Genomic DNA, 16288 nt, shown 5'->3' on the forward strand with positions numbered 1-16288 from the left:
AAAGCGAAGCCTTTTCTTCAAATGAAATTTTATTTGTCTTATTGAGAAACCTATATACAAAAAATGAAAGGGGAGCAAACAGATGGTGGGGGTTCCATCACTTTTTCCTAGAGGACCCCAGTCTTTTTTTTTTTCACTACTGTATTTATTTTATTTTTGGCTGCTCTGAGTCTTTGTGGCTGCCTTTTTTTCTTTCTTTTTTGTATATTTTGGCCACACTGCCAGGCAAATGGGATCTTAGTTCCCAGACCATGGATTGAACCGGTGCCCCTGTATTGGAAGTGCAGAGTTTTAGAGAAGTCCCAGGAGCCCTAGCCTAATCTGAGATCACCCAAGAGCCCATGAGTAGCATTTGAAAACTGCACCAGACATTGTAGTGAAATCATTTTATATATGACTGGTTTAGGACTTGGACAATTGTGTGAACATGGCATTTAAAAAAAAGTGCTAGTTCCTTTAAGAAATTTCCAATTGAGTAAGTTTAAAACATGACCACAAGCCCCAAACAATAAGATAATTTCTCACTCACCATATATAGAACTTCAAACATGGAGCGTCCAGCCCGAGGCGACTCCTGCACTGCTCCCAGCTGAAGTTTCCTGTAAGGAGAGAGAAATTGCAGGGCTCAGGGGAACTGAAGGCCTCCGGGAACTGATGGCTGGCCACACACCAGGCTCAGGGCTAAGTGCTTTAAACATATCACTTAACTGAATCCTCCCTGTAACCCTGGAGGGAAGTGTTATCACCCCATTTTACAGATGAGGAAACTAAGGCTCGGAGTCAGTAAGTCATTAGCCTGAGGTCACTGGCTTGTGAGTGGTGCTGGTAGAGCTTATACTGGGACATAACCAAGAGTGCAGAGGGAGCACTCCGACCCACTAAGCTCCCTGCCCCAGGGATTTGGAGGATGTCCGAATGATCAGCGGACCTGCATTTCCATCCCACCTAACTTAAATCTACTCCTGAGACCACTGTGTCCCAGGTGTGTCCCATTTTCCAGGAGTTGGTGCATTTTGCATAGCCCAGTGCTTCTCCCTTCCCTCTACAAACACACCTCACCAAGTCCAGGCCTTCCCTCCTGGCTTCCACTTAGACTGGTCTCCCACCTCGCATCTGCCGCCTCCCATGTTGATCTACAAGAATGCTGATTGGATAATCCTACATCCTTTCCTACCAAGTGAACTTTAGGCCAGGCATTCAGGATTCTACCATAGTCCAGCCCCACTCTTATCTCCCCAGCTTCAGTTCACCTGCTCTCTTTATGGCAGGGTTTCTTCCAGAAGTAATGGCATATTCCTGACCAGCACATACAGTTGACCTTGGGCAAGTCGCTTTACTGCTCCGGGCCTCTGGTATGTCACATCTAAAAGATTTGGACTTCTCCCCAGGGTTTCTTTAAGATTCTTAAGATTCCTATTTGATGAGTCGGTCCTATGCAAAGTCTATGGCCCTTTAAAAGGAAAACAAGCTGACTTTGAAATTAGAATATATTTGAACCCAATGTGTATATTGCATCTTTAAGTATTTATTCAAGAAATGCTTTTTAAGGCACTTTGTGACGTGTCTTGTGTTAGTCTCTTTGGATATAAAAAGTCCTGAGAGGGTTTCTTGTTCAGTTGGGCTAGACAGATATGTACAAAAATAAACTCCATAAAAGGTTATATAAATGCCATGTCTAGGGGACAGTAGGGACAAAGAGAGGAAATACAGGAAAATTATTAAGTAAAAATTGAGTTTTGGTAAAGCAGGTAACAAAATTCAAAACAAGTTTATCAAAAGCCTGTGAAACCTTCCGGCTGGGAGATGGGGTGAGGGTAAATCCTGCGTGTGGATTACCCTGAGGTACGGGAAATCTGCTATGTGGTGGAAATGTGCCTTCAAGATCATGGGAAACGATGGAGGGGGTTAACTGTTCTGAAAAGAAGGCAGTTGAGTCTGACTGGGGACAGGAATTCTCATACATTGCTTGTGGAAATGCAAATTGCTGCAGTCATTGAAAAGTCTGGCTTTAAAAAAAAAAAAAGGTTAAACATGAATTTACCACACAACCCATTAATCCAGTCCTAGGGATCCACCCCAAAGAAGTCAAAAACTATGTTCACACAAGTCTTGTGTATGAATATTCACAAGCAACATGCTTTATAATAGCAAAAAAGTGGAAGTGATCTGTATGTCCAGCTGGTGAATGGCTAAACAGGAGCCGTGGAGCCATACAAAGAAATACTACTTGTGATAAAAGGGAATAAAGTATCAATGCTTGGAACGTGGTTGAACAGGACCCAGTCACAAAGATCGAATAGTGTGTGAATCCACTTACATAAAATGTCCAGAAAAGACAGCTCTGTAAGGACAGAAAGGAGGCTGGAGGTGAGAATGGAATTGCTTTGGAGTGAAGGAAACATTTTGAAACTGGATTGTGGGGACTTCCCGGGTGGTCCAGTGGCTGAGACTCCGAGCTCCCAATGCAGGGGGCCTGGGTTCCATCTCTGGTCAGGGAAGTAGATTCTGCATGCCCCATGCCCTCTTCCAGGGGATCTTCCCGACCCAGGAATCGAACCCGCATCTCTTAGGTCTTCTGCATTGGCAGACAGGTGCTTTACCACCAGCGCCACCTGTGAAGCCCCAACCAAGACCCAGCGAGGTCAAATAAATCAATAAATAAGTTTTTAAAAAATTGTCATGTGATGAGGGTTGCACAGCTCTAGACTTACTAAGTCACTGAATCAGCACTTAAAATGGTGTATTTTATGATGTATAAATGATTAAATAAACTGAAGAGGGGATTGGTTTACAGGAGATGGAGAAGAGGGCTTTCTTCCTGGTTATATGAAATGACTGGGCAGCTAGAACAGCTACTGGGAACACCAGCTCAGCTAAGAACCACATGTCTATCAATAGTCTAGGAAGCATTTTTGAATCTCAAAGGTTAGAGTGAAATAAAAATAAAAAGTGTTCTATTCAAAGCCTCATGGAATCCAAGATTAAAAGAAGCAATGCTTAAAGGAAAAAAAATCTGTTAAGGGTTAATGAGAAGATAAGATTAAACAATGATTGATAACAAAAAGGAACTTGATTTTATCTGTCTCTATGCCTGAATCTCCCAATTATAGATTCATTTTATCCACAGTGATCACTCATAGTAATCAATAGTTCTAATGAGCTACTTTTTTAAAATATTTTTTAAGTATAATGGAGTGAAAACCCAGGCTAGTTCTTTCCTCTGTTCATCCTGCCATTGGGGAGGATGAAATTCAGTCTGTAAAGACGACCCCCTATAAGCATTCAGAGGGTGGCAGAATGATCCAAACGTATAACAAGATAAAAATTTATGGCCACAAAAAGGAACATTTAGTGGGTAGGTTTTTTTTTTTTTCATGAACAAATACAGAATTTGTTTTAAAACTAAAAGGAAAAGCAAGATATACTTATGAAAGGAAGCAGCCCAAGGACCATCCTCTGTCATAACCAGAATACAAACCAGAAGTGCAGTGCTGTTAAAAAAGAAGTCAGAAGGCCGCTGGGATGTACAGGAAAAGCTGTCTGTCATTCAGAGTTTCAGGGAAGACTGGCCATCACATTTTGCATGGGACCCTGAGCTGGTTACGGTCACCACAGTTCACAAGGAATTTGGAGACCCTGATGAATCCACAGAACAGCACAAACAAGGCCCAGGATAATGAAACATAGAAGCTGTGCTGGAAGGTGTTGGGATGTTTTTGCCCACAGAGAGGAAAAAACAACAAATAAATTGAGGCCTCTGTTTTATACAAAACATGGGATTTTTTAAAGAATTGCAAGGCAATCAACAACTCTATGAGAGGGCCTGTTAAAGGTTCTCTGATACTCAGAAGAAAAACTTAACTGTTAGCATCCCAGCAAAAGAGCTCTTACTCAGGAAATCATGGATGCCCCAGGAGACAGTGAATAAAATTCAGAAGGTATATGAATTAGTATGGGAAGAAAAATGACATCTTTACTTTTACTGACCTCTAATAGGAATTTAAGGTTTTCTACAATCTTAATGTAGGCAATGAACTCCAGTAGAATTATCAGTATCTGTAACTTCATCACCAATAAAAATGATGTTTTCACATAACGTTCCTGTTGCCAACAAGATGAATTTACATGTCTCTCTTCTCTTAAAATATAGTAATTAATCTGCTTCTATCAATAATGGACTAACAGAAGTTGGATTTAACTCCCTCTTTTAATAATTAAGGCTTTCCAGGTGGCTCAGTGGTAGATAATCCACGTGCAATGCAGGAGACCTGGAATCGGTCCCTGGGTCTGAAAGATCCCCTGGAGGAGGAAATGACAACCCATTCCAGTACTGTTGTCTGGAGAATCCCATGGACAGAGGAGCCTGGCAGGTTACAGTCCGTGGGCGCAAAGAGTTGGGCATGACTGGGTGACTAACACTTTCACTTTTCACTTTAACAGTTAAAAATCTGGACAATATATGGATGAAATCATGGTTTTCAGACATTGGATACTGCTCTTGCTTCTTGCCTGAAGAGTTCCCAGGCCACTGTCAGGGGAGAAAGATCTAGGTGGAGCCTGGAGGTCTGTCTGAGTTGAGGAGACAGAGTTGAAAATCAGGGGGGTGGAGTAGCTAGAGTCTGCAGAGCGGAGAGCTGCTCAGAGGTTGAGCTCTGAGACCTACAGAGGGTCCCCCTGCAGTCTCCAGCTGAGTCATCATCAGCTCATGCCTGTGAGGAAACTACCTGAGGCTGGGAAAAAACCTCCCAGAGGATCAGTGGGAATGAAAACCAGAGCTCACATAGGCCCCAGAATGTTCCTTCTCCAACCAGCCAGAGTAGGGCAAAGTTAGCCCTGGACCAAAGGATGCCTTCATCCTGCTTAGCAGTGTTTATAAGCATGCCTCACAAGCAAGGGTAGGCAACTTTTTGTGTGAAGGGCCAGACAGTAGTCTCAGCTTTGCAGATCATTTGGTTTCTGTTGCAATCACTCAACTCTACCACGGTAACACGAAAGCAGCCACGTTTGGTATGGAAATGAATGTTAGTGGCTGTGTGCCAATAAAACTTTATATCCATGTTCAGTGTGGAAATGAATGCTAGTGGCTGAGTGCCAATAAAACTTTATTTACTAATGCTGAAAATTTAATAAAATTTTCACAGGCCACAAAATATTATTCTTTTGATTTTTTTCAACCATTTCAAAATGGAAAAGCCATTCTTAGCTCATGAGCCATACAAAAACAGACAAGAGACCAGATTTGGTCTCTAGGCTGTAGTTTGCTGACATCTGATCCAAAAGATTGAACCGTCTCTAATTAACTGTGTCCCAGAACAAGACTCAAAGATATTTAAAAGAATATGAAAGAAATTAAGAAGCCAGCACCCAACAATGTCAAATTCAAAATGTCTGATATCCAATGAAAAAGTTCCAGGCATACAAGGAGGCAGAAAAATATGATCCATAACAAGGAGAGAAATTATTTAATTGAAAGAGACTCAGAAATGATACAGATGGTAGAATTAGTAGACAAGGACGTTAAAACAGCAATTGAAAATGTATTCCATGTGTTTAAAAAGGTAAAGGAAAGGACAAAATGTTGTGGGGAGACATGGGAGATAGAAAAAGTACTAAATCAAATTCCTAGAAGTAAAGAATATATCTGCAATGAAAATACACTGGGTGGGATTAATAGCAGTTTAGATACTGTAGTAGAAAAGACTAGTGGGGCTGAAGATATAGCAATACAGACAACTCAGTGGAAGCACAGGGAGAAAACAGAAAAGGCATCAGTGAGCTGAGGGGACAGCGTCAAGCAGCCTAACACACGTGTATTTGGAGCCCCAAAGAAAGGAAAGCAGATAGGAAGGAAACAGAAAAAGTTTCTGAAAAAATAAAATACAGTATCTACTAAATCTGCTGTTAGATATCATTTACTGTGTTAAAAGAGAACCATATCAAGTAGATCACAATTTTTTTTTTGGTCTCACTGGGTCTTCATTGCTGCACTGGGCTTTCTCTAATTGTGGCGAGCGGGGGCTACTCTCTAGTTATGGTGCGCAGGCTTCTCATTGCAGTGGCTTCTCTCGCGGAGCACGGGCTCTAGGCGCACAAGCTTCAGTAGTTATGGCGCACAGACTCAGTTGCTCCACGACATGTGGAATCCTCCTGGACCAGGGATCAAACCCTGTCCTCTGCATTGGCAGGTGAATTCCCATCCTCAGTAACACAAGGAAAGTCCACAAATTCAGTTTTTAAATGGCTCCATAACTATATTTCCTGGAGAAGGAAATGGCAACCCACTCCAGTATTCTTGCCTGGAGAATCCTATGGACAGAGGAGCCTGGTGGACTACAGTCCATGGGATCACAAAGAGTCAGACACGCTGAGTGACTAACACTTTAACTATATTTCAATACAATTGGTTTCCTCTGTAATCTTATGCTTTTAAAAGCATTGTTCTGAACAGGGGTGGAATATTTCACTCAACCACCCAGGAGCCCAGGGCCCAGTGAAGGTGTACAGCCCTGCGGGCAATTGTACTCTACTCTGTTGCGGGCCCCTCCCACGGTTCTGGGGCATCCTCTGGCCGCGTCTGCTGTATTCCACATCCCCAGCCCCTAACACAGAGCCTTGTCACCTCACAGATGCTCACTGATTAGTAAAGAGGGCATGGGGGAAAAAATGAATACTCTCTATGTCCTTGGAATATTAAGTAAGAAATATGCATAAGTTAATGCAGATAAAAGTTTCTCCCAGACTCATGAGAGTTAGCGTCTGTCAGAGTTCATCTGACACATTTCACATACATTATCCCCATTAACCCTCCCAACTGCCTTGGATTCAGATAAGGAGATTGATGACCAACGATATAATTGTTTCCCAGGTCTCTGAGCTTGTGAGTGAAGGGATCAGGGTTGGGACCAGAGCCTCCAAAGCACATTCTCCGATGTCGTGGCTGTGGATTGACAGGAGAGAACTGCTGGGTGAAGGAAGACCCAATCCTGGGACAAACCAGGAAGCCGGTGTGTGAAGTTCCTGAGGAAACTAGATCCTCTCAGATGGAGTGCCCAGATTCTTCTAACGCTTGGGTCTAACGCCTTTTTATTAAGGAGAAGCCAACCATGGGCCCTTCAGGAGGGATGGTGGGTGGTGAGGAATCAGATACCATGAGAGGAGGTCCCAGCTCTTGGGCCTGCCTCAGCTTCTCACAAGATCTTCAACTTCCCTTCCAAGGATCCCTCAGGGCCTCTTTCTTGATTCTGTTGATGAGCAGTAGAGGATGGAGTCTTGGGAAGCTGTGTTTGTTTTAGACAACACCTCACTGTCACACAGCTTCAGAAGCGCACCCAGTTCTTGCCACCCAAATCTACTTCTGTCTAAGACAAGTAAGGGTTTTCCTATCTGCTATCCTTCACCCAATATGAAAAATAAGTTCCTACATCACTGAAATGAGTCTTCCACTAGATGTAGAAGTAATACTATGAATACATAATTCAAAGTTGGTTGGAATACAACACAGCAAAAGTGTGGAAACTTCTCGGAACAGAGGGTCAAGCTTCAGCACCCCTGGGTGTCAGGGATGGCGGTGAGAGTTCCCTGGCACTTTATCTCATGCTATCCTGCCGCACTGGGTACCTTCTACCTTGTGACTTATTCTAGTGTCTTATCTGCCTCTCTTGACTGGGTTCTGAGGGTGGACTCCACATCTGAACCATGTGTAGTCCCCAAGCTTTAAGGTTTTTCCAAATGAGGTCCAGGAACATCTTTATCCAAGGATCTGAAGAGCTTGTTAAAAATGGAGATGGCGACTGAGTCAGAATCCTGGGAGGCAGGTCCAGGAATCTTCGTTTTTACAAGTTCTCCAGCTGATTGTGATTCACACTCCTTGTGAGGACAAGAGGCACCTGACATACAAGGAAAGACCCAAATGAAATCATGTTGGATTAATAAAGCCAAACAGAGCGACGTGTGTATACACACTGGAGTTATAGCTATCTAAACATCATACTTTTATGTCAAACACTCAAAAGAGTGAGAGAGAGGGTTAGTCGCTCAGTCGTGTCCGACTCTTTGCGACCCCATGGACTATAGTCCCCCAAGCTCCTCTGTCCATGGAATTCTCCAGGCAAGAATACTGGAGTGGGTTGCTATGCCCTCCTCCAGAGGATCTTCCCAACCCAGGGATAGAACCTGGGTCTCCTGCACTGCAGGCAGATTCTTTACCCTCTGAGCCATGTGGGCAGAAGATCATAGGTAAATACAAAGAGTTGTATGTATTTTTCTTTCTTTTTTTTTTTTCAAATATCATCTACTGAGGTGAAGGCCTGGTGACCTGCTTCATCCCAATTCCATGTGTCACACCTTCCCAGCCATTTCAGATTTCACTACGAAGACTCCTTTATTTTTTTTTTTTGGCTGTACTGGGTCTTCGTTGCTGCACGGGCTTTTCTCTAGTTGCTGTGCATGAGCTTTTCATTGCAGTAGCTTCTCTTGTGGAGCACAGGCTTTTGGGTGCATGGGCTTCAGTAGTTGTGGCACTTGGGCTCAGTAGTTGTAGCTCCCGGGCTCTAGAGCATGGGCTCAATAGTTTCGGTGCAGGGGCTTAGTTGCTCCGTGGCATGTGGGATCTTCCCGGATCAGGCATTTAACCTGTATCTCCTGCACTGGCAGGCGGATTCCTTACCACTGAGACACCAGGGAAGCCCTACACAGACTATTTTTAATTGCCCTACTTGGTGGCATCTGTTCATCTCTATCCCCTAGGGCTCCATATATGGTAAAGTCTCAATTAAAACAAACCAAAAGAAACAAAAAATCCTCCTACTCACTCTTTGTTACCAGTCTAATTTTCATTCAAACTGAAAGTTTGGAAATGGACTAAGGTCATTCCAGAGAAAGAAATCTCTGTCCATCCTCAGCTGGATTTCAGCTTGGTCCATATTTTTGGCATGAATAGTGGATTCTCCAGGAAAGTAGTAGTGTTTTCCAAACTCCAGTTGTTCTAACTTCTCCATTAGGGTTTTGCTATCTCCTCATAACCTGGATTATCATTTGCATAAGTTTTAACCAAGTCACTTTAAAAAAAATATGCAGCCTCCTCCTAAGCAATAATATATATGAAATTGCAGTTTGATGTGCTGTGTATATTTTAAAATGTATTAAAATAAATATGTAATTCTTGAAGTAAAAGAAATAGGTGTCTTGAAGCATCTATAATTATCCTGAGGGGCTCCCTGGGAAATTCTTGCACAGAGCAGGGCAAGGGGTCCATGCCAGGGCCCAGAGCCTTCCCACAGTCACCCAAGACCTCCTAAGAACCTTCTTTCACTGGCTGCCAGTGCTGAAATCAAATCCCTTGACAGGCCATTGACACCAGCATGAAGCTCTGGCAATTAATCATGGAACCGTACCGGCCAGCCCACCCACCCACCGCGGTTCGGATTTCAGCAGGGACTGCAGAATGGAGGGCAAGGACCAAGGCCGCGCTGACCCATGGATCTGAGTGTCACGTGAGAAATGTGAGCCCGGGGAACAGGGCTTTCTGGGCCCCCAGGGCTGCCTGGCCTGGTTCACGCTCCCAGCTTACTCGCTGTTCCATCTGTTTCCTGGAGGCAGGTGACATCCCCGCCAGCCATGGGAGCTTGGTAGGGAGAAGCCAGCTCCTGGTGCCCTAGAGCACTTGTATTCCACAAATCTGTTTTTCCTGCAGGTCTGTGTTTGACTTGGAGGCAGTGTCCTGCATCTCACCACGTGTCAGAGGTGACTGTTTGATGCCAGCAAAAGAAAACAAGCTTCACGCCCCACGGAGCTAAAGGTGAGGCGACAGCTGGCTGATAGTTGATGATTCACCCAGGTGGACGCTGAACCAGAGGCCTGAAAGGAACTGCCACCCAGGGCCCGTTTCAAGTCACAGATGAGAAGCCCCGTTTGGCTGCCCCCAGAGCAATGAAGGATTGCAACACGTTTTTTCGCTAACCTCAGCTCTGCAGGGCCGGGCACTCGGGAGTGAGGTTTAGGGAAGTCAAGCGTCCTTCAGTGTTTTTCCCAGAACAGCTGAGCTTGTCAGAAGACGCCAGTTCCAATTTCACTCTCTTTCTCACTAGCTCTGTGACCTCAGGTGACTCCGTGAAGTCCACTGTGTCTTGGTGGCTCCACCTGTGAGGAGGAGGTTTTTACTCTCTGCTCTTGGGGCTGGCTGTCCAGAGTCAGTGGCACAGCCCATGTAGGAGCAATTAAGCGATAATGGCAAAAGCCTGGCTGGATGCTGCTTGGGGAGCCTGGATGCCTGCCTCAACCTCTGTTCCTGCTTTCAAGATAGTTTGAATGCGTGTGAATGTATGAAAATTAAATAATGCAAAATACCAAGCAAATTTACAGTGGGTTGTCTGGGGGCTTGGACTGGGGAGAGATACCAGGTTTGGTGTAGTTCATTTTTCTAAAATACACTTTCCTGGCTTCCCTGGTGGTCCAGTGGTTAAGAATCCATCTTGCCATGCAGAGGACACCGGTTCCATCCCTTGTCTGGCAGGAAACCCATCTGCCTTGGAGCAGTTAAGCCTGTGAGCCACAACTACCCAGCCCATAGAGCCTGTGCTCCACAACAAGAGAAGCCACAACAATGAGAAGCCCACACACCTCAGCTAGAGGATAGCCCCTCCTGTCTGCAACTACAGAAAGCCGGAGCACAGCAACAAAGACCCAGCACAGCCAAAAATAAAGAAATAAAAGTTAAATTTAAAAAATAATAATAAAATACACATTCGTGTCTTTATAATTCATTTTATCTTTTCTAAGGATCATTCTAGAATCGAATTGTGCCACCAGCTCAGTGAGGCCGACATAATCCTTTAGGATATGAGAGGACCGAGAAAACCTTGTGGGCATCACAGTGGTCAGAAAAGACTTTGTGGACCAAGGAGACTCGCCTAGGGCTTTCTCCAATGAGGAAGGGACCAATCTGGATGGACGGGAGGGAGCAAAGGTCATGGGCTCCAGCAGGAGCAAATGACCTGTGACTGGTCCCAGAGAGGGGAGGTTGGACAAATGAGAGTTCAGGTTCGTCCTGAGGCCTTGAGTCCACAGAGCGAGCCACTCACTGGATGTGGGTCCATACCTATTGACTGTGTGCAAGGCCTTTAGCAAATACTAGCAAAATGAATACAAAGACTAGAAATGTTAGCACTTGGGTGCAGTTAAGAGGCAGCTCAGGTTGAAAGAAGGTGGGGGAAAAGCTAAAATCATAAGCAAAAAGACCCAGGCAGAGTTAAACCACAGAACATGTAGAAAGAAGCTGTGCTGAGGGATTTAATAAAATTTCCACATCTTTAAAGTGCACTGGGTGGGGTCTGGGAAGTGAGAGACAGAGTCATTTGTGTCATCCTTTTCTCCCCCAAGGAAATCAACCTAGAGGTACTCAAAATGTGGGCTTTGGCTGATGGAAGCAGCGGTGGGGGAGCAGAGATAAAACCTGACAACTCCCCTCTCAGCCCCAGGGGCTGTGTAGGAGATGCACCTGGAGGTCACAGTGGAGACCAAGTTGACCAACACCTTTTGAGGGACATGCAGAGGTCTGGGGGCTAGCGTCCTGGGCTGGAGTCCCCCTTCAGGGCCCCAAGCCCGGCTTTTAGGATTTGACGTGAGTCCCTGATCTCTCAGCCTCCATCCCTGAGATAAAAGGACAAGAGCCCCTCACACCCTTGAGCAGAGGTTGAAAGGGTGAAATGAGTCAGGATACTGCTCTCTGTCCTTGTTGTTTATTCACAGTTCAGATAAGACACTTGGGCACGGCTATGCTGTGTTTCATAAGGGAAAAGAATGCTTTTTCTGTAAGATGCCCTGCAGGCAGCCTCCTGTCTGGACTCCAGGCGCCAAGGCAAAGTATGAAGCTCTGGGAAGGATGCAGGAGTTAGCCGACTCCCAGGGTAGCCTGGGAACCACAGGCTATGGGAAAGCGCATCCCCATTTCCAGGAGTTCCACCCTAGAGATTTACTGAAAAACTCTTGACACACATCCTCGAGTTAAAGCTTCATGCCAACAACTTAGCCAATACCACCGCTTTGGATTTGCTAATCGGCCCTCTGAATTTGAACATGCAGTCGTCGGAATTTGTTTACCGAGCTATGCGCGTGTGCGCACAATGAGGAGGGATGTGAAAGCACACACACTTCTTGGATATCGACTATTCTTGGAAATGCTAATACGGTCTCCTGAGGAAACCCAACAGTAGAAATTGCAGATCCCGCCCGGATCTAACAGTCTGAATCCCAGCTCCACCATTGACTAGATGTGTACTTGGAGCAAGTTACTTTACGTCCCTCGGCCTCAGTTTGCACATCTGTAAAATGGGGGTAGGTTGGTTGTGAGGATAAATAAGGGAATGTATGTAAAGTGTGAAGGCAGAGTCTGGCACATTGTAAGTGCTCAGTATATAGGAACTGTTATGAGCAGTTTTCATCCCACAAATGTTTCTTGAGTGCCTTCTACGTGCCCAGCAACTAGGCTGTGAACAAAACAGACAAGAAGTGAGGGAGCTGGACAGCAAGCAGGTAGAGGAGCAAAATGTATAGCATGTGAATGATGACAAGGGCGGAGAAAAACAGAGCAGGGCTGGGAAAATTGTAGAAGTTGTAAATAGACAGGCCATGGGAGAACGTGATGTTTTGACAAAGACTGGGAAAAGATGAGGAAGCCTTAACCTTGAGGATGCGGATGTGGGGGGAGCGTGGTCCAGGGAGGGAGACCCCCACCCCCCGCATCAATGCCGATGCTGCAACCTAGGCCTTCATTCCCAATGGGGGCGGGGGAGGGGAGACTGGGTGCTACCCCGGATGCTTCCCGAAGGGCTTTGTCTCAGCACCAGCTGTTCCCCTCAGGCCCTGCCCAGTCCATCTATTCTGTAGCACCCGGGTCTGTAGCACCCATCTCTCTGCCAGACAGGATGTTCCTCCTTTCCCAAAGCTCTGAAGCCCTCGCCTGTCTGTGACCTGTACAGGTGCCACCCTGTTAGCCTGGACCCTTCCTTGCACCCTCACCGCCTCTCCTTCTCACCTGCTAGCTCGTTCTCCTCCAGGTCTCAGCCTGGCCGTCCTCTCCTCTGCGGAGCCTCTCTGGCCCTGCAGACCCCACCCACAGTCTGCCTGGAGTGTTTCGTCTTCAGGTTCCCACTGCATCCTGTGCCGTTTTTCCTTCCCAGAGCAGACACAAGGATGCACTACAAGGTGGGTCCCTTCTGAGCAGGGTCTGACACTGCCACATGGAAGGGTGTTTGCGAAAGGAGTGCAGAAAATTGTGTCCTCCCCCCGAGCACTGTCCCCTCCAGCCTCTTGGGAGCTTTATCAGGACCATCCCCGTCTAGGTCTTAGGTAAAACTTTGCTCTTCTGGGTAGCATACTGTAGGGAGTGTTTCCTTTTTCCTCCAGGACCTTCCTGATAGTGAGGGTTGAGAAGAAGTGCCACCTTCCCCACTGGGGGAATGGAGAGGGACCTTCCTGGGGTGGTTAATCAATTACATTCCATCAGTATCAGGGGAAATGGTTCCAGGACCCCCAGGGAATCCAATATATATGCATATGTATATATATATGTGTGTGTGTGTGTATACATGGGGTAGAATTTGCATATAACCTACGCACATCCTCCCATACACTTTAAATCAACTCTAGATTACTTATAATACCTAATACAATGTAGTACTATGTAAGTAGTTGTGAATACAATGTAAATGCCGTATAAATATTTGGCAGCGGTGGCAAATTCAAGTTTTGCTTTTTATAACTTTCTGGAATGATTGTTTTCCCCAAACATTTTCAATCCTTGGTTGGTTGAGCCCACTACCGCAGAAACCGTGAGTACTGTTATCTGGTCCATGAACGAGCCAAAGGATTTTCTTTAATCACTATGGGTGACATGAAGGAAATTACAGAGTTCTGGAATTATCTTGTTTTTCATTAATATCAAGAGGAGCCCTGAGATGAGTGAAAATGGAAAAAAATCTACTGAAAGACGGTGAGAGAGGAAAAGAAATGAAGCCATGGGACACAGCTCTGTGAGCATAGAGCTGAGGTTTACTTCACCTTCAGACACAGGCTGGGGACCTGCCTCAGGCCAGCCGCTGTGAGGGCCTGAACAGTGAGGGCTTGAGAGGACTCTACCCGAGCAGGAGGGTGAGGCAGGGATCCAAGTGGGTGCAAATGAGTCCTGTGAAGGGCCCAGAAGGAGGGCTTCTAGATGGTAATACTTAGGCATTGATGTGATTTTTATGGGGTTTCCCTGGTGGCTCAGATGGTAAAGAATCTGCCTGCAAAGCAGGAGACCCAGGTTCAATCCCTGGGTTGGGAGGATCCCCTGGAGAAGGGAATAGCATCCCACTCTGAGTATCCCTGCCTGGAAAATTCCCTGGACAGAGGAGCCTGGCAGGCTACAGTGCAAAGGGTTGTAATATACTCCATCCTTCCTTGCAGGAGGAGGAACCAATGATGGACTTGTGGCCTCAGAAATGGCTTCTGAGAGGGTGTTGCTGGGGTTCTAAGTTCGAACCTCAGAGGTCTTATTCCAGGAAATACTGAGGAACCAAAGAATGTTCAGAACCATCTTAGACCTTGGTGACTGGGTGGTGCGCCAACCACAGGCCCCTCCAGGACCAAGGCAGTCATTTCCCCAGCTGCCAGGAGCTCGAGCCACAGAGCTGAGGCTGTCTGTCTTCCCCCAGGCAGCTGTCATCTAAGGACTGGTTGACAGGGGATCACAAAGGGACCAGCTCTGCAGGGCCACCCCACCTCCAGAGCCTCTGCTGCAGGGGCTTGCTCATCTCCCTCGGCCCAATCTGCTCCCTTTGTTCCCTGCCCAACCCACTGCCAACAGATGTAGTTCCCAAGAGTGCTCCCCACAACCTACCCACATGCAAATCTCCATCTCAGAAACTGTTTGCAGGGAACCTGACGCAAAGCAAAATGTCGTCTCAAAACTGTCAGGGACACTGGATGTCAGTTCCATGACGGGGTCCCACAGGCAGTATGGGTTGGCCTGAGAAACCATGGGAATGTCTTTGTATACCTTGGAGAAGGTGTTCAGAGGGCCACACAACTGACTTCTAATGACCTTTAAGGACAGAGAGGGTCCAGATCATCACTATTCCCTGGGGACATGTGGACCCCAGAATTTCCAAGCTGGAAAAGTTCTCTCTTCCTCTCTTTTTTTTTCCTTCTGGCATTTCTATGCAGTGATCGACAGCCTTCACCATCTGGAAGTTCTTCCTTAGTTCAAACTGAATCCCTCCTTCTGTGATGTATCCTCATTTCCTCTCCCTTTTCCTCTACAGAGCTGTGTTCTTGCCAAGAAAGAAACTTTAAAGGGAACAAAGACATATGTTTTTCCTATTAAGACTGACACCCACAGTTTAGAGAGTCAGAGGAAAGAGTTCAGCATAGGGCAACGGAAATGCATTTGCATGGATGGCACCAGCATCTGAAACTGACTTTTTTTTTTTTTTTTTAAGGTATCAAAACAGTGAATGCCCCTTTTTGTCTGGTTTATTAAATTCTGGAGTATTAAGAATACTTCCCTGGTGACTCAGACAGTAAAGAATCTGGTTGCAGTGCAAGAGACCAGGGTTCCACCCCTGGGTTGAGAAGATCCCCTAGAGAAGGGAATGGCTACCCACTCCAGTATTCTAATCTAGACAATTCCATGGACAGTGGAGCCTGGCAGGCTATAGTCCATGGGGTCACAAAGAGTTGGACTGAGCCACTAACAACACAATACTAAGAATCCTTACTGAGGCCTTACTCAGTGGTGGTGTGGTACAGAGAGTTGTGGATTTGGAATCTGACATCATGCATTGAAAACCTATTTGCCATCTTTGCCTATTTGCCATCTTTGCCTATTTGCCACCTGCTAGCAGTGTGACCCGGGGAAGGCAATGGCACCCCACTCCAGTACTCTTGCCTGGAAAATCCCATGGATGGAGGAGCCTGGTAGGCTACAGTCCATGGGGTCGCTGAGAGTCAGACACGACTGAGCGACTTCACTTTCACTTTTCACTTTCATGCATTGGAGAAGGAAATGGCAACCCACTCCAGTATTCTTGCCTGGAGAATCCCAGGGACAGGGGAGCCTGGTGGGCTGCCGTCTATGGGGTCGCACAGAGTCGGACACGACTGAAGCAACTTAGCAGCAGCAGCAGCAGTGTGACCATGGGAAAGGCTTTTTGCCTTTGAGCCTCAGTTTTCCTTACTGTACACCAGTTACACCTGGGTAACAGGCTTGTTGAGAGAGTTCAGCTTTGAAAGAGCCCGGTAAACCAAGAAG

Source organism: Giraffa tippelskirchi, chromosome 6 (assembly GCF_054371585.1).
Source record: "Giraffa tippelskirchi isolate mGirTip1 chromosome 6, T2T-mGirTip1v1.2.pri, whole genome shotgun sequence".
NCBI lineage: Eukaryota > Metazoa > Chordata > Mammalia > Artiodactyla > Giraffidae > Giraffa > Giraffa tippelskirchi.